This window comes from Sphaerodactylus townsendi, linkage group LG05 (assembly GCF_021028975.2).
Source record: "Sphaerodactylus townsendi isolate TG3544 linkage group LG05, MPM_Stown_v2.3, whole genome shotgun sequence".
Classification (NCBI taxonomy): domain Eukaryota; kingdom Metazoa; phylum Chordata; class Lepidosauria; order Squamata; family Sphaerodactylidae; genus Sphaerodactylus; species Sphaerodactylus townsendi.
In genome coordinates, this window is record NC_059429.1 from 93,239,947 (window position 1) to 93,258,324 (window position 18,378).

The 18,378-nt window shown below is 41.3% G+C and overlaps 1 long non-coding RNA gene across 1 annotated transcript in view; it reads right to left on the minus strand.

The window, feature by feature from the left end:
• LOC125432811 overlaps positions 1-18,378 on the minus strand; it is a 34,267-nt gene that overhangs the window by 10,764 nt on the left and 5,125 nt on the right. The window contains exon 2 of the long non-coding RNA XR_007244549.1: positions 17,828-17,992. This is a non-coding gene — a long non-coding RNA (uncharacterized LOC125432811). The remainder of the gene's footprint in view (positions 1-17,827; positions 17,993-18,378) is intronic.

Below are 18,378 nucleotides of genomic sequence, written 5' to 3' on the forward strand. Positions count from 1 at the left end.
ATTATTTTTCAGAAAGTGATCCTAGCCCCTCTCTGAACTCAAACAATAAAATTTTGTATTAAAACCAGCATTAGGCTTCCAAATTAAGAATTGTATACGTATGGGCATCAGCTATATTGAGGAGATGGCATTCAGACTGAATTGGAAAAGATTATTATTTAATTCATTTATTCCTAACCTTCATCCCTGATAGGACCCAAAGCAGATTACATCATTCTCCTCTCCTCCATTTTATCCTCACCCCTGCTTTTCTCTACCATAAAAAGGTCTCAAAGTGGCTTATAGTTGCCTTCCCCCTCCTCACCCCAACAGGCACCTTGTGAGGTAGGTGGGGCTGAGAAAGTTCTGAGAGAACTGTGACTGAGGACACCCAGCAGACTTCATGTGGACAGGCAGGGAATCAAATCCACTTCTTCAGATTAGGTTAGGCTGAAAGAGTGTGAGTGACCCAAATTATCGAGCGACCCAAGATTATCGAGTGACCCAAGATATCAAGCAAGCTTTCATGGCATGAGTAGGGGATTCAAACCTTTGTCTTCCAGATACTAGTCCAACATTCTTAACCACTATCCCACACCAGCTCTCCCTCCAGCTACCATCTCGGGTACAGATAAGGGTCTACTGCATCGTAGGGTGTCCCTGCAGTGTGCCTAAGATTCACTGACAATAAAGGATGCATTTCTGCCACCATGCCCTTGTAACTAACTAACATTGCTTTGGATTACAAGTTGTGATGTATCTTATATAATGAAAACAGTAAACACTAGCTAAATGAGGCCCTACCATGAAAGAACCTTTTCTTCCTCATATTTTCCCTTCACTGGTTATCAAACAAGAATATCCAAATCCATCTCAAAAATTCAGTTGTCAGTGACATTCAATAGCAATTCTAATCAACATGCTTGTAATTGTACATTCTCCACCTCACATTCTCACAGTCTGTTCTGAATTGGTTCTTTATAAATGAACCCTTCACTTTCTGCTGAAGCAATAATGAATCTAAATGCTCATGGATTCTTTCGAACTATTTATGCTCACTCATTTTCAATTGCAATGTGCCCCTGGAGAGGGGAGGCTCAGTTTTAAGCTGCAATAAAACCTGTTGCGTCAAATTAAAAGGCGCTCTTTTCAGAAAATCAAAATCAATTTGTCTAGTAATTCAAATGGAAGCACTTTAATTAGCATAAAAAGAAGCTCTCTTGGATACTAGGATAGCTGAACACACCATTTTTGGTTTTTAATTTTTTTAAGTCCTTTTAAAATTGTCTGTGAACATTGATTTCAAAAGCTGGAGACTTCTGTTTTCATGTCTTTAATTGTGTAGAACATACATCTTTCCTATTTAATTCTGTTTTAGCTTGCAAAGCTCTTCAACTAGATTACATGAGAGATATAACAGCTCTACCAGTTTCTTTTTTTTTTGCTATGCTCCAGAAACATTTCAGAAAAATGGTATTTGAATCCAGATTCCGCTAAACTTCCAGAGAAGAATTTTGAATGTTGCAACAGTTATGAATTTTCTTTCAGAGTCTGGACTTCTGGAATGCAACAGCAATTTGGAGCAGAGTCTAGGGAGAGACCACATCACAAATTTCTGTTTGAGCAGGTGGATGACGTCATGGTGTCAATGATACTCCAGGATTCCTCCAATCTCTATGGTAAATATCATAGAAATTCAGGAAATTCCTAGAGCATCACTGTTGCCATGAAATCATTTCTGTCCAGTCAGCCAGAATCATGTCACATTATTGTGCCAATGTCCTCCCCCATTTTTTCCTACTACTGCTTCACACAGCATGATGGGAGTCAGAGGCAGAGTAAAGTTAGCTTGACCCCTCCTCCTCACAGACAGATAACTCCACTTCTTTAGAGAGAGGGAATGGTTGTTTGGTAATTCGGTGATATAAATATCTTCTGATAATGTCAAATATTCTCTGACAATGTGAGGATTTGCCTTGAAATTTAAGTGTAATGGCATTTCTAAAACAAATGACAGCAATTCAGGCATCAGTTCTCTCTGACAACTCTTCAGTGTTCAGATTCCACTCTAAAATTAGATTAGAATAATGTTTCCACTGTGCAGCACGTATACTGATACATCTTATTTTGCCTTGTAATTCTTCCTTTCAAGCTCCATCTTCTCCTCTCTATTAAAAGCCCAGGGGTACTTCTGGAAGTACTGTTTTGAGTGAAGATCAGTTCAGATTCTCTCAGAGAAGGAGAAAAGGTCACATTCCTTGTGCTCCATCTATCCTGACCAGTTCAGAGACCTCTTATTACCTGAATGTCACACACACAAGGTTGGGATCCTTTTTTCAAGAGCTGGGAGAATGTTTGAGGCATGAACTCACCCAAGTCTCAACTAGCTCCCTGATGTTCCATGTTCAAATGGAGGACTTCCTGACACATGCTAAATGTTGACTGCCCTAGGTTTGTCCCAGTGACTGCAAGGCTGGTTAATTTACTGTCAGCATATATTCAAACCTGCAATTGTGCTGCCCCATTCACACAGCGAGATACTTCCTTGCTATTGTGACTAGTCATGGTGGGGCTACATCATGCATGAGATGCCTAGCACAACAATGAATGTACAACCCAATGCACATTTTACTTGGATGTAAATATATTTTTAAAGGATTTTAGTTGTGATTTCTTCCAGTCCAACTAGCTCATCTTGGCCAGGGTTAATCAGAGATTAGGAATGAAGCAGGATTGGCCACAGCCAGTACTTGAATGGGAGACCACCAAGGAAGACAAGGGCTGCTATGAGGAAGGCAATGGCAAACCACGGAACCTCCCATGGATGTGATCACCATGAGTCAGTTGTGACTTGATGCGATATTCTTCATCTTACTCTCATGTTCCCGTGCACAGAATGGCAGTCTTAGTGTAACAAAGAGTGAAATAAAATAATGTTCAATGCATCACCCAGGCATCCCAAAGTGATACAATTATCACTGGGTTTGTTCTTTTCATTTAGCCTCTCTGGCATTAACTTTTCTATCCCCAGTAAAGGAAGGGGCAGGTAGATGGTAATTGTGCCACCTGGTGTTATACTTTATATTTGTTCATATGGACAATACTACTTCCTTGTTTGTGATACTGTAAATAGGCCTAAGCAATTCAGTATATCCGAATCACAAAAAAGCCAAATTTCAGTGCTATTCGTCTTTTTCTGGCCCCGAATACAAGCAGGGCCAATAAAAGCTGGTCCGAATATCTTAGAATGGTGAATGCTGAATAAATATTTGGCATTCATTATTCAGGGGATTTAAACTTTAAAGGGAACCTTCAATAGTGGCTAGTCATCTTGGACTCCCTTTAAAGTCAACTAACTTTTGGTCACATATACTCAAAATTAGAGAATCCTCCCATTTAAGTTACCTAAGCTCGTGTATAGTTAAAACTAGAGAATCTCCCCATTTCACAATTATTATCAATATTATTATTATTATTTTAATCTAGGATTGAACAAATGGGAGTGCAGATGGGCCAAAAGCCAATAAGTAGGCAAGCCCACGCAGATATGAATAATTTTAACTTGAATGACTCATTTTAATGCTAAGTTATAGATTGGATTTATTTTAACGCTAAGTTATGTATTGGATAAGTGAAACAAATTAGGCCTCAGTGTTGATTTTAATATATATAATATATTACAATTACGCTGGGAATTACAAGGTTGAGAGAATGTGTATAGAATTTGTTGGTCCCTGACTGTAATTTGCTGGTCTTTGACTGTAATAAATTGAATTGAATCTCCCCATTGAAGTTAACTAAGCTCATGTAAAGTTAAAATAGAGAATCTCCCCCACTGAAGTTAACTATAAGGTCATGTATAGTTAAAACTAGAGAACCTTCCCCCCATCCTGAGAATCCCCCTCTACCTTACTTACCATTGCTATGTGTGTTGGAGGCTCTCTGGTGGGATCTGGGGGGAGGGCAGCCTGAAGCCCAGCAGCAATGGTGCTTGAGCTAGCTGTGGCTGAATCTCTCTCCTCCCCTGGAACTCTGTTGTTTTGTTAATTTGTTTCCAGGGCAACAAATTGGAAATCTGGATGACTCAGCCAGCCAGTGACTCAGCCAGCCCAGCTAGCTTTTTGCAGAGTTTTGCACCTTGAGGGGCAGGACACAGGAGAAGGGAAAAGGCTTAATCTGGCCAATGAAGCTGGAGCAAAACTTCCCAAGACTGCTCCTAGGCCAAGCAAAGAAGATGCTGTGAAGAGAACTGTCACTTTATTTTTCTGATCTCACAGAGATTATTATTACTGTATCTGGTAGGAAGGCTAAACTGTTCTCTGAGAATCAACTGCAAATCCCATTGGAGAAAATGGGACCGAGCACAAGCTGTGGGTTACTTTGTTCCAAGAGGGGCGGTTTTAAGTTTTCCAAGATGCCAAATTTCTGCTTGGCATTTTGCCTGGAGTCACTTGAATCCTGAAACTTTCCAACTGAAACTGACATGTGACCTGACTATTGTTCCAGTTTTTTTTTCTTTTGATACAAATGCTGGTGATTCTTTTTTTCCTTTCAAATACAGTCAGTTTTGTATATATACCTTTGACACCCAGATATATATTTGTCTGTTTTTTTAATGTTAGTACATAAGAACATTAGAACATAAGAATGAGCCTGCTGGATCAGACCAGAGTCAATCTAGTCCAGCACTCTGCTACCTGCAGTGGTCCACCAGATGTCTTTGGGAGCTCACATGCACAATGTGAAAGCAATGGCCTTCTGCTGCTGCTGCTCCCAAGCACCTGGTCTGCTAAGACATTTGCAATCTCAGATCAAGGAGGATCAAGATTGGTAGCCATAGATCGACTTCTCCCTCACAAATCTGTCCAAGCCCTTTTTAAAGCTATCCATCGCCACCTCCTTTGGCAGCATATTCCAAACACCAATCATACATTGCGTGAAGAAGTGTTTCCTTTTATTATGTTCATTGTTTCTTTCGGATGACACTGAATTTTATTTAAATAAAGTGATCACTGTCCCCTCATAAAAGCCCACTAGCCTCACACATCTCCCCATCCCCTTTCAGCCCTGGAGCAGGTGAGGGCCTTGACTGGTTGCCCCCATTCTGGACAGAGAATTCCAATTAAGTGGTTCCAGAGTACTCCCCCTCCACTTTCAAACAGCACTCCTTAATGCTGCCAGGTGAAAAAAATCCAGTTTGAAATGTGAGGACTTGGGCAAAATAAACTGCTTATTAAGCAACAAAGGGAATAACAAAACAGATGTAAAAAGAAACACTTGTTAACAGGCAACAGCTTTAAGCGAGGATACATTTCTGACAAAAACAACAAAATTAACCCTCAAAGAACAAGAGAAACAAAGAAGAGTTTGGATTTATACCCCGTCTTTCTTTCCTGAAAGGAGTCTCAAAGCTGTTTACAAACTCCTTCCCTTCCTCTCCCCACAACAGAAACCTTGTGAGGTAGGTGGGGCTGAAAGAGTTCTGAGAGAACTGTGACTTGAAAGGGTTAATTGGAGTTGTTCATTTAAATCAGTGCTCCAGGGTTTCAGTATCCTGCTTAACAAGATATCATCAGGTTAAAATAAGAGTGAAGGTTCTGGGTTTGAAAATAGTTAAATAGAGCTGTTGAGTTTGGCTGGCAAACGTGCTCCCTGGCTTGATCTGCTATGGCTGAGCCGCTGGACAGTGTCTGAGTTGTTAAATGTTGCAGTGGTGTATCTAGTTCTGTCATGTTCATTAGATTTTGTTGTAGAGTGGCTTTGTTTTAAGAGGTGGACATGTTGTTGTTGTGTGTGGAAGGCATTAGGGAAGGGAGAGTGTGCCTCTGCTGTTTTCCTAAAGGGAAAAATGATATTTGCTCCCCCCCCCCTCCATTTGAAAAAGTGGGAGGTGTGGTATGGAGTGATGCTCACTGTTATGCCCAGCTGATTCTGTGGAACAGATTTTAATGGGGGGGGGGGGCTCTGTGTCTTGCTTAGTGCAGGGGCACCAAAGTTCCCTCAGGGCTGCTGGTGAGTCTTCTGAAAGGAACCAGCCAATTTCAGTGAAGTTTGATTGGGAGGGGCAAATGCTATGGAGAACCTGGTGCCCACAGAACGAGCTCCCAACCATCCAAACTTCAGCAAAGTTGGCTGGTTCTTTTGGGGAGACTCACCCGCAGCCCTGCAGGAAATTTGGTGCCCCTATCCAGAGCCAAACCCCCACCAGAGCCCCCAATAAAATCTCCAGCACAGAGCCAGCTGGGCATAACAGCGAGCCCTATTTAAGTCTATGGTGGGAAAAAAGTAATTGTTTTTTCCCACCCATGCAAGTCTATAGATAGCTGCTGAAGAGCCTGGCAGATTCTTTGATCTGACTTGACTCCATTGTAGTCAATGGGGAATTTCTGGGGGTGTCTGTAGGGAGTGCATTTTTCAAAGTAGAGGCACCAAATTTTTGGGGTGTCTTCAGGAGACCCTCCTGGCAAGAGCACCCAAGTTTGGTGACCTTTGCTTCAGGGGGTGGTGGTAGATGGGGGTCCTACCTTTCTGGGGGTCCATGAAATTGAACCTCCTGAAACAAAGTTTACCAAACTTGAGTGCACTTGCCAGGAGTGTCTCCTGAAGCCATCCTGAAAATTTGGTACCTCTACCTTGAAAATTGTGCACCTTGATTACACATACCCAGAAATGTCCCATTGGATGCAGAGGAGCCAAATCAGTTCAAAGATAGAATCTGGGGAAATTTCTTGGAGTGCCTTTCAGGGATGCATTTTTAAGCTAGTCGCATCAAACCTACAGGGTACCTTCAGGAGACACTCTTGATGAGACCATCGAGGTTTGGTGAAGTTTGGTTTAGGGGATGCAATTTTATGGATTCTCAAAGGGTAGCCCCCATCTCCTATTAGCTCCCATTGGAAACAATGGGAAATGGTGGGACCCGCTTTGGGGGGCCCATAAAATTTGACCCCCTGAACCAAACTTCAGCAAACTTGAATGGCATCATCAAGAGAGTCTCCTGAAGGTACTCTGCAAGTTTAGTGCTGCTAGCTTAAAAATGCGTCCCCTACAGGCCAAAAATCAAAACACACAAAAATACCTAAACATTCAGATCTTTAGCTAGAAGAGACCTGCTTTGACATATGGAGCTTCAGCCTACCATTAAGGGCAAAATAGCGTAGCTCATTTCATTCAATATTAGATTTTTGCTACCACTGAAGGAATGGATTTCCAGCCTCACGGATTGTAAAGTCCCTATTAGAAACAATCAGTTTTCATTAAATAGCTGTTTTCAAATGGGCTGTTTCATTACTTAATTGCAAGCACAACAGTTCAGATCACTTCCTTTCACCACCCCTTTTCATCATTGTGACTTCTGACATTTATTATGCAGCAAAATCTCATTCCAAACACCATGGTATAGGGATTTACAGTACGAGATTATCAGTTGGGGAATTCCTTTGCACAGAAAAAGCTTTCAAGTACCTTGGAAGTGACTATAGCTCCAATCTGTACTGTTCTTCCCATTCTCTTCCCATCCATAACAAAATTGGCGAGAGAGGAGAATTCGCAACATAAGAGGGAAAAAAACAGCAAGCAGCCAGCTGGAACTGTAGAGCAGGAAACATCTGTTGATTTATTCTCAGAAATAGTGAGTTGACATCTCTTGGAGATCAAGATGCACAGTACAATAATACTGCAGCTGGAAGGCAAAGAACTTTACCAGTTATGGTAGTTGTATCATCTCACAAGGAAATATGGGCTCTGTCAGTCTTATGCTGTTACTTGTCATAACAACAGTATTTTCCTTGGAATAGTGGTATCCCAGGTATTCCTCGGAACTGAACTCAACTCCAGATAACCTTAACAGAGAAGAGGTGAACTGTAGAAACACCACCAGAACCTTGGAAGTGCTACTGCTGATAATATGGCATAAAACAACATTTGGCTTTTGAGCTGCAGAATCTAATTGTTGACTCTCATTCAAGTTAGCAATTACCACTAAATCTTTCTTAGAAATGCTCTAGTGTACTGAATATGGACTGTGCATTATTTTTTTTTAAAAAAACTTGGAGACAAGAAACAATATACTGGTAGGCAAAAAATGAGGGAGAAAATTTTAATCTTTCCTGATGATGCTTTTAAAAAAACAAAACCTAGTATTTCCAGATTTGATTCTTAAAGGGGTGGGACATTTGTAAGGCTGTCACTAAGTTGAAAGATGCACATCCTCCAAGCACAATCCCTTGATCGATTGCAGTTTACACAGTCTGCTTTTTCTGTGTAGGATAGCGGTTTCCTGTTCTGGTTCTTGAATCAACATTTCATTTTCGATAGTATCTCCACCCCTGCATCATATTTGCAAGGGAAACACTATGTAGGGTTGCCATCTCTGGGTGGGAAACTCCTGGAGATTTGAGTCCCAGGAGGGCAGGATTTAAAGAGCGAAGTAAGCTCAGTGGGGATGTTATGACATAGAGTGCATCCTTCAAAGCCAGCCATTTTCTCCAGGAGAACTGATCTCTATAAGCTGGAGACCAGTTGTACTTTCAGGAGATCTCCAGACTCCTGCTGGAGGGTGACAACCCTAACTATAAGGGATGTTGTGGGCTATTTCTCTCTCTCTCCCTCCCACCCCACCCCACCCACCCCCACAAAAGCCTGTCAGAACAAGTAACTCTCAGAGACAATCGCAACAACAAAGACTGACAGCAAGAATGTTACAATGAACCCAGGTCTGGTTCACATGCTTACTGGAGGAGGTGCTCCTCTTCTGCATGTAAAGCAAGTAATGAATGGTCTGGTGAACTCACACACAAGCTTGAATCACGTCATTTCTTTCCCTCCAAAAAGAAAAGGGTCTTCAGGCCCTCAAATGCCAAGCCCTTCTCCCTTCCTGCATTATGTACAACTTGAAAGGAAGATGTGTTCATCTGTTCTTTTACCTTTCCTGGACCAATAAGTGATATGATGAGCAAATGACTCCACCATAAAAGCCTGTAGTGAATTCTATTCAGTGTTGTGAGAAACCTACTGGAACTCTTACTTTAGGCCTAAAGGAATTGAGTAGATATATTAACCTTGTTAGATACAAACACAGTCAAAATAAAATCTGGATCAATCTGGCAGTAATCTTTCAGAGTGATTAAAATGAACAACTTCAAAAGATGTCAAAGGAGTTCAGCTGTATATGACAAACCATCATCCACAAAGACAGTCATCAAAGGAAGTCAGACTATACAGGTAAATCAATACAAACTTGCAGAGCTATCAAACTTTTACAGGGTGCCATTTCCCAAGTCATACCTCCTAATATTACTTAACTGGATGTATTCGGTTAGGCTTTCTCATTTTAATTTCCTTGTAGTTACTCCTTTTTTTATAGAGAAGGAGCCATGAAAACAACACAAGAAAAAATACAGAATGGTAGCTGCATTTTTAGCAGTGAAAATGAACAGAAGTCTTATAGCAGCTAAAAGACAAACTGTTTGCTTGTTTATTTTAGTTCCAGCACCAGCTTTCATGGCCTAAAGTCCACTTTACTTGAAACATGAACCAATCTACCTGAATAAGTGGATCAGATTCTATGAAATTACACTGAAATAAAAATGTGTTCGTCTTTTACATGTCACAAAGACTCCTGATTGTTTTTACTAGAACATGAAATCTATTTAGCATGCACATTTCTGGCCTGCTCAAGATTAAGTTCTTTGATAAGCACACAAATGATGCAGCCATAAATTGCAGTTCATTTTTTGGTCACAAGGTGGAGATACACACTCACATAAGCACTTCTGAACGCGTATTTTACAGTACAAGGTCTGCAGCTCATAGTTATCCAAATAAGGATCTAGATTTAGCTAGTGCAGTAGGCTTGGCTTGCACAAATATTTCTATTGGCATTGCTTTCCAAGGAAATTAATAATTTTCTACAATCTGATGAGGAGGTCTCTATTTTATCTTAAAGTCGTTTCAGAGGCTACTTTCTATGAAACACAATTGTTCTTGGAAATGCACAAATATGAACTCAACTTTGAAACTGAAACATGATTGGGTAATGTCAAGTAGCAAGCAGCTCAAGAAAGAATATTTTCACTGAGCTATATTCCCATGTGCTTGACACAGGTAAGATCTTACAGACCTCCTGAGAACATCTGGTTGTTCATGGCAAGAGATCAGAACTCTTTCCAGGTGTCAGAAAGAATCTGAGCCTAACTTTGTCACTTCAGTTTTAGAAGGGTTACTCAAAGGTGTACTGCCTCAATTCTGTACATGGTGATTCCATTTCTCTATTGAGACCAACATCCTCCAATTGACCTCTGTTCCTCATAATGGCATACCTTTGACAAATGAATTGCTGGGGATTTTATATTTGTGGTTGCCAATAGGCTTAATATTTTATTTCAGGTGATCGTATGAAACTGTAATGACATCTTCTGACAGCTTTATCCATTATGTTTGAGACACCTTCAATGCCAGGACACAGAAACTGCATCAAATCCTTAAAATGGATAAAATAAAACTCAAGGAAAGGAGCAAGCTGCAGCATTAGGTGGCTGATTCACAGAAGCCCTCCACTTCCTGCCTTGGTTCCTACTATACAAGCAGGAAGTGGTGTCCAGAGGCACTAGCATGAGTACCTACCATGAAAATAGAGATGATTATCACCCCTTGACTCCAGCCTAGCAACATCCAACAAACATACCTAAGCAAACAGGCAATAATGATTAGGAGAGGTGGGAGAGAGAGAGACAAGCAAATAAATAGATCGTCTGTTCCATATCAGTTACTGCATTTTAAATTTCCTTGTAATATATGTGGATCCAGACCTGGATTCAAGCTCTGACACTGGTCCACAACTACCAACAAGGTGGGACAGAAAGGTGGGGCTGCATCCCTACTTCAGGGATGAGAAAAGGAAATGGCAACACATTGGCTTCAAGCCCTGTGGCCCAACAATGGCTTGATGGGGTCAGGTCAGGGAAAAGGCAAGAAGGGGGTACATACCTTTTTTCTGTCAGGCAACACCTGGGATTGGCTGGTTCTCCACAAATTAGAGGAAGGGGGTGGGACTTGCAGGGATTGTGAAGACCTATTTAAGTTCCTTTAGCCCATAGCCAAGGAGGACTGAATCGGGACTGTTCCTTTCTTCATTGTGTTAGTTCAGAGAGAAGAGCAGAATAGTGAACAGGGAGTCCTGATGGGAGGAGATGGATCAGGGTGAGGAATAACCCATCTCCCAGTCTGGGGTCTCTGCAGGGGTAGATAATGAATTCTGTATTCCTTCTAGTGGGATCATCTCTGAGGAGACAAATGAACAGCTCCTTCACTGAACAAGTCCCCAACCACTGATCATTGGATGGTTTTTCCTTCACACCACTACCAGCAGCCCACCTCCTCACACTATCCAATTTAGCTTACGGACTGAGAAAAATGGAGTTCTGAGTGAGAACTGCTAACACTCACTACTACACTGTTGTCACTGGTAACATTGCACTGGTGACATTACTGACTCTGTTACACTAGATTTGAGTTCAGTAGCACCTTCGAAACCTACAAGATTTTTACGATATGAAACCATCTACTGGCGTGTTTCCATCTAGGGCATTCAAGTCACATTCCTGACTTGAGTCCAGTTTTGTTGCAGATTATAAGGAAATTGAGGCTGCTGTAAATCTGTCTATTTTAGACCTAGTTGATGGAAAGCTCCTTCAATCAGTCTTTATTCCTTCATACCACCTATACATTTCCCCCAATACCTGAATTAGTGCTGATTTATTGTGTTTTCCTGATACAACAACCCTGTGAGGTAGGTTACTCTGAAAGATGGTGACTGGCCCAATGTCAACTAGGAAGCTTCCATGGCAGATGGCAGAAAATCTCCATGCTCCATATCAGACATTCCAGCCACTACTCCACAGTGTCTTCAGCATCCATTATTTTAATATTATTCTGCTACATTTGTAATTTGATTTGCAACATGATGTCATTTTTAAAATAATTGTCTGCTGTTCTTAAACCTCATCTTTTAAAAAATTTAAAGCATGCCTCAACATTAAAGCGGTGAATGAACAGCTTTGATAAACAGTGTTGATTTTTTGTTTTCAAACATCCCCCCCCCCCCGCAAATTATAACATTTAAAGTTTTTGTTTGTGTGTTTTTGCTTTCTTTTTGAAACAATGCACCTGGCACTTCAAGTTGCATTCCACTTGAAAGCCTTTTTAAATAATTACTATGCTTATTGCTGATGTAGCTTAACAAACTTACACTTCACAACAAACCAGAGGGTTATTGAAACTAAGGGGGCTTTGAAAGATAACAGCGGTTGGAAAATTCTCACCACCAGTCAAACTTTATAGGGGGAAGGGTTTATTCCACAGAAAAATTCATTTACAATTCCATTTAACGCAACGAAGTAAACAAAGTCAAATGGAAAAGTAGATGTAGAAGCACAATCCTCCATGTGAAACAAAATCCCTGCAATTAATCCCTTTTGTCTTGATTACAAGATGCCAGAAACAGGGAAGTGGGGAAGGACCATGAGGGAGAAATCCTAAACCTGGCTACTAAGAACTAAGTCCCAGGAGAGAGCTCTTAGGACTGCAGCCTGAGTTGGATGAAGCTAGCCCATGTTATATTGCTTCATATAATAGCCAATCCCCAACAATTTCTCTTTTCAGCACACTTTCCAAACTTTTTCTCACACACGGGATGGAAAACTGAAGGCTATGCAGATGAATGGTGGAACTATGAAGATGCAATTTTCAGGATCTCCTACCAATTAAGTTCTATGGGGATTATAGTAAGAGGGCATCAATTTGGGACATAAAGGTGGTCCAAGCAAAATTCCATTGTTAATCTAGAAACTTGGACAGAAAGGAAGATGTACCTCCTACCCCTGTGGTGCCCCTGGGCCTATGACTGAAGAACAGAGATTTAGGGGGAAATGTAAAGCATTGGCATGTATTCCATTTATTTACTTCATTCATAACTTGCTTTCTTTAATAAGACCTAGGGTGGATTCCAGGATGTAAAACCATCAGACAACAGAAAACCCCAGTTAACTGCACAATAAAATAGGACTACAGAATAGGACATCAATGCAAACAAAAAGGGGGAGGGGACTATTTCAGGCATGACACACTCTAGTACCAAAAGTGGGTAGCACACTTAGCAACTCCTGAATCCTTTCTGGTGTTGCTTACAAACACTGGGGTGAATTATGTAAAACTATTGTCAGCCCACTCAACAAAAATGACAACTGCATTTCCCAGTGAATTGAGAAGGGTGAAACCAGTCAAAGCACAACATGATTGGCAGCATGACTACAGACAGCCTTTCAGATGACTTTTAAATCTGGCAGGCTTCACCTATTGCTGCAAGAGCTCATCCCTGCAGCCCAATTCTATGGTTGTTTATTCAGAATTAAGTCCAACTGATTTTAATATGGTCTACTCCCAGTTTAATAACAGAGCATAGGACTGCAGCATATTAACATATTAGCCTCTAGTCTAGTGAAAAACTCACTTGAGTCCTCTGCTTTGCAGTTCAGCTTCCTTTTTCATTTTGAGCTGAGGATTAAATATCGGCTTAGGACAGGAGCTTTTAAACTCACCATGAATCTCCCAAATACCCCCTCACAGGACATGTAAGCACCTCTCCATGATGCAATGGCAATATCATGACCAAATCTGTTTTGAATTTTTTAAAATTAAAAATACTGCTCCTGCCATTTACAGTGGGGAAAATGTCCAGTTCCAGCAGAAGTAACTAGGCAACCTGGATAAAAATGGCTGGCCCTCTTACTAAAAATATTATTTATCTGGTAATATTATGTTTCACCATGCTATGCAAACCATCACCTGCCAATATGAGGCATCTCTTGAAGATAATTTTCCTCCAGGTAGTTGACAAATCCTAGAAGTGAATCCTAGAAACATATAAATGATGACTACCTACTAAAAATGCCTGTCTTTTCACTGGAACAGCAAGACTATTTGAATAATGGCAGAGTCACCTGCAATCTATGCAAGCGACAGTGCTACGTGATCTAAACAGAATCACACCCTTCTAAGTCAATTGACTTCAACAGACATAGAAGTGTTTAATGTTTAGGATTGCATTGATATTCAATCTCATCAGTACAGCCAAATCTGAAGTCCATTTGTCCCCTAAGATTCCTAACTGCTGACAAGATGGAATTAAACGTTGAAGAGGAAACAGTTTGGCATCTAGGAAACACACAACATGGGGTGACCCTATCACAGGGTCCTTGAATTACTGGGAAAGTCACTTGAGCTGCTGACATGGAAGCAAGTCACACCTTCCTGAAACCAAGTTAAGTTACTGAGTGCGGTTTTTTTTCTCCTTGTGTTATGGTACTGAGATAGAAGTACATAAATGTGGCATACAAACACAATTAGTACTTTACCACCAGGGTGTGTAGAGTCATGTAAGAGCAAACACACTTCTGCTGTAGAATTGTACTTATATTGTACCAGAATGAGCCAGCTGAACCCACTGACCACACCAACTCTGATCTGAGATATTCTTGAAGTTTTGCGAATTGTGCCTGTGAGGGGGGAATTTGGGGAGGGATTTCACTTCAAATGTACCGTATCCCTAGTTTGCCCTCTGAAGCTGCCATTTGTTCCAGGTCAACTGATCTCTGTAGTCTAGGCCGTTTTTCGCACGGGCCAAAAACGGCGGCCTGGGGACGGTAAAAACGCTGCCCCCAGGCCGCTGTTCGCACAGGCAGCGCTGCTGAAACGCAGCAGCGCCGACCTGGCTCCCCTTCCCCTCCCTCAGGGCGGCGTCAGGCCGTCCTCAAAAACACCCCTTTAAAGGGGTGTTTTTGAGAAAACAGCGTGTTCCCTGCGGCGATGCGAACGGCAATCAGCCGAACACGCTGTTTCTAACACTTTCCTTGTCCCATTAAGCCTGCTGTCTTCCCTAAGCCCCGCCCACGCTGTCCTCCAACCCCTGGAGGTCGGAGGGCAGCGTGGGCGGGGCTTAGGAAGACAGCAGGGCGATGACGGGGACAAGGCAAGTAAGCGAGGGACAGGGAAGAGGCGGCTCCATGCGGAGCCGCCTCTCCTGCGCCGGCCTCTGCTGGGGCCGCTCGCAAGCTTGCGTGCGAACGGCCTCCACCCCCACGCCGGCAGAATTCTTGCCAGAGTGAGGGCGCCCGGAGGCCTGTGCGGAAACGGCCCTAGAGATCAACTGTAACTTCAGGAGAATTCCAGGATCTACCTGGAGATTGGCAGCCCTCCCATAAGCTGACTGGGGCACGGAATGTAAGTGTTCTCAGTAAGAACTACCTTTGGGTAGCCTAGGGTAATGGTGGTACAAAGGAGGAAATGCAAGCAAAGTTCTACAAATTCACTAGGAACAATAGAATGTTTAATTTTGCTAAGAAAGCAGTATTTGCACCATGTGAAAGGAACGTGAAAGATCTCAAAGACAGCTGGTGTTAACTTTCCACAGCAGCAAGCAGGTGACATCACCCAATGCATGACTCTGGTTTCTCCTCACTTCCTTGAATTTGTTGGATCCCAACATTAGCTGCTGCTTCCCCTCAGAAGTAAAAAAAAATGTTTTTTTTCTTCCTGTGACTAGTACAGTGTCAGTTTGATGTACTTCATCAAGGGTCAGTAAGAGCAATAGTCCATTCACAGAAAAGTGTTTTTCATTTCTCCCTTCCCCTCACCATAATCTAAATACTGCTGTTAGGAAAATAGAACAGGACAGGGAGAGAAATCCTCCTTGAGTGTTTGGTAGGAACTTAATTGCTTTCACCAAAGGGAAGAGCTCTCTCTGCTGATTTTTTTTTTTAAAGCACAAAGCGAACCTGAAGTTGAAAATAAAAAAGAGATCTACAAAAAAAATGTTTACCCACTTCCCACTTTTCTTCTGTGAAAGGGAAGAACACACTGTAGAGATCTCTTCTTCGTTCATGGGCTGAGCAGTTTCTTTCCTTTTTCATCTGTTTCTCACCCTAAATCCAGCTATCTCCACCCTCTCCCCTTTCCTTTCCTCCTCCTCACGTCAATCATTCCATTCTCACTCATACTCATTCTCCACATTCTCAGCTGTCCCCAGCTTCCCTCTGCTCTTTAATTTTCCTGCTGTTGTCCCAATAAATAAGATATATGGATATTTGTTTCACCCTGATTGTGAAACTGAAATACAGTGGCATCTTAAAGATGGAAAGATAATTATTTCAGCATATGCTTGCATGAGTTCATCGTGTACATACAGTGTCCGTCCAAAGCGACTACATTTACTGTACCCTCCACATCTGATGAAGTATACTCTGATTCACAAAGGTTATGTTGGAACAAATTTTGTTTGCCTTATGGTGCCGCTGGATTTGTTTTATTTTGCTGCAATGGACTAACACAGCTACCCTTCGGCAATTGCTATGGTGGTTGTAAATATAGTTAATTTTCAGAATTTGAGCAAATTCTGATTTCGTTACTTTTGGTTTTGGGGGGTATACACGGACCACAACTGCCTACAGTGTTCCATAGATCTACCCAGGGTTATAATTCCCAGTAGTCAGCCTTTTTAACTGGGGCAGCAAACTGAGCTGACATTTTCATTGAACTACGGTATCCATTATGACCTCAAGGTCTCTTTCCCACTCTTGGCAAGTTCAGCTCCAATTAGAACATGCTTAAAGTTGCCGTTTTTTGTTCCAGTGTGCACTACCTTACGCTTACCTACGCTGAACTTTAATCTGAGCATCTTCCCCCCTCCTTGTTCTGCTTTTATTGTTACCTGGTTCCTGCGGTCTATCCCATCACTGTGATGACATTATAATAGGATTATTGAAAGATGTTGATTATAAGCTGAATGAGGCTATTATATTGCTTACCATCTGGGGATATGTTTTATGTTTTTAGTATTTTTAACTTTACTCTAGAGTTACATTTTTGTATGTATTGTTTTATATGTTTGTAAGCCACCCCAAGCCTGACTATGGTCAGGAATGGGAGGGGTACAAATGCAATAAAATAAATTCTCGATTTCTGCATCCTGAATAATTTTGCATCTGCAAACCTAGCAACTACTGCTTCCTCCCCCAGTTCCAGAATATTTATGAATAAATTCAACATCAGCCCCAGTACTATGGTATTCCACTGCTTCCTTCCTTCCTTCCACTGAGAGAACTGCCCATTTATTCCAATCCTCTGCTTCCTTTCAGTTAACCAGTCTTTGACATCTAAGAGGATCCGTCCTCTTGTCCCATGACTTCTATGTGTGCTCAGAGGAATCTTTGTTATCAAAAGCAAGTACAAGTATACAATGTCTGCTAAGGCACTGTTATCTACATGTTTATTCACTTTCTCAAAGAAATCGAAAAGGTTGGTTACCTCTTGTCACATTGGCATCTGAGACTTTGCCTTGCCTATATGAACTTTGTGTCTTTTACAGTATCCTCGTTATAAATGACTGAGCTTCTTCTTAAGCTCCCAACAACTCAAGGAATGGAAGATTTCTTCTTGACTTATCCCCTATCCAGGACTAAAATCATTTGGGATTGTATTGAGCTCAAAACAAGCCACATGATCACTCTGCTGCTCTTCTGGCAATTAATTAAACTGACAGAAAGAAGGATTTGAACAGTTGCAAATGGTATTTTGGTGCAAAAAGAACACGGAAAGATCTTACTAAGCTTTTCTTGCATTTGCTGGTTGTTTTATTGTGAACCTTTAGAACTCAACGGAAGATTTTAGGACTAAAACAGAACGGAACTTTTTAGAGAATATAGGTTTTGTTCTGTTCTTCTAGTCAAGTATTAATATTAACTAGTTTAATCAGGAAAATAACAGTAAAAATGCTACTAGAGGCTTTTTCGCATACCTGTGACTTTCTTGGGAGTCGATCCACAATCATTAGAATAGGTTTGGGCATGATTCTTCCACACATCTATCCTCCCTGTGCATTTTCACAATTGTTGAATCAGTTTACTTCCTTCTGCACTTGCCTTCAACTATGAGTATTTGCAAGGTAGCCGTTCAGTCAGATCTTGGTTGGGAAAAGACAGGGTAGAAGTGAAATGATAATAAATTTTAAAATGGCACAAATATCAGTGTATCACAAGAGAATTGATACAGGAAAAAAGGAATATATCTCTGTGAGGGAAATGGCTAGAGACTTACTTTAAAAAAATGAAAGCTGGGAATTCATAGAACCTCCTACACCTATTGTTACTATCTCCAGAGATATATCAATATTTGAGTGCCATTTTAGAAAAAGAAATCACTGGTCTTCAGGGCAGGAGGAAAGAAAAGAGAGTGGTTTGACCATGACAATCTATTATGGCAGGACAGGCAGGACAAAAAAACCTACAGAGGAAACTGATGCAAAGGAAAGCTGACCCAAAACCAGCTTCCAGAACAAAACATTTGGGT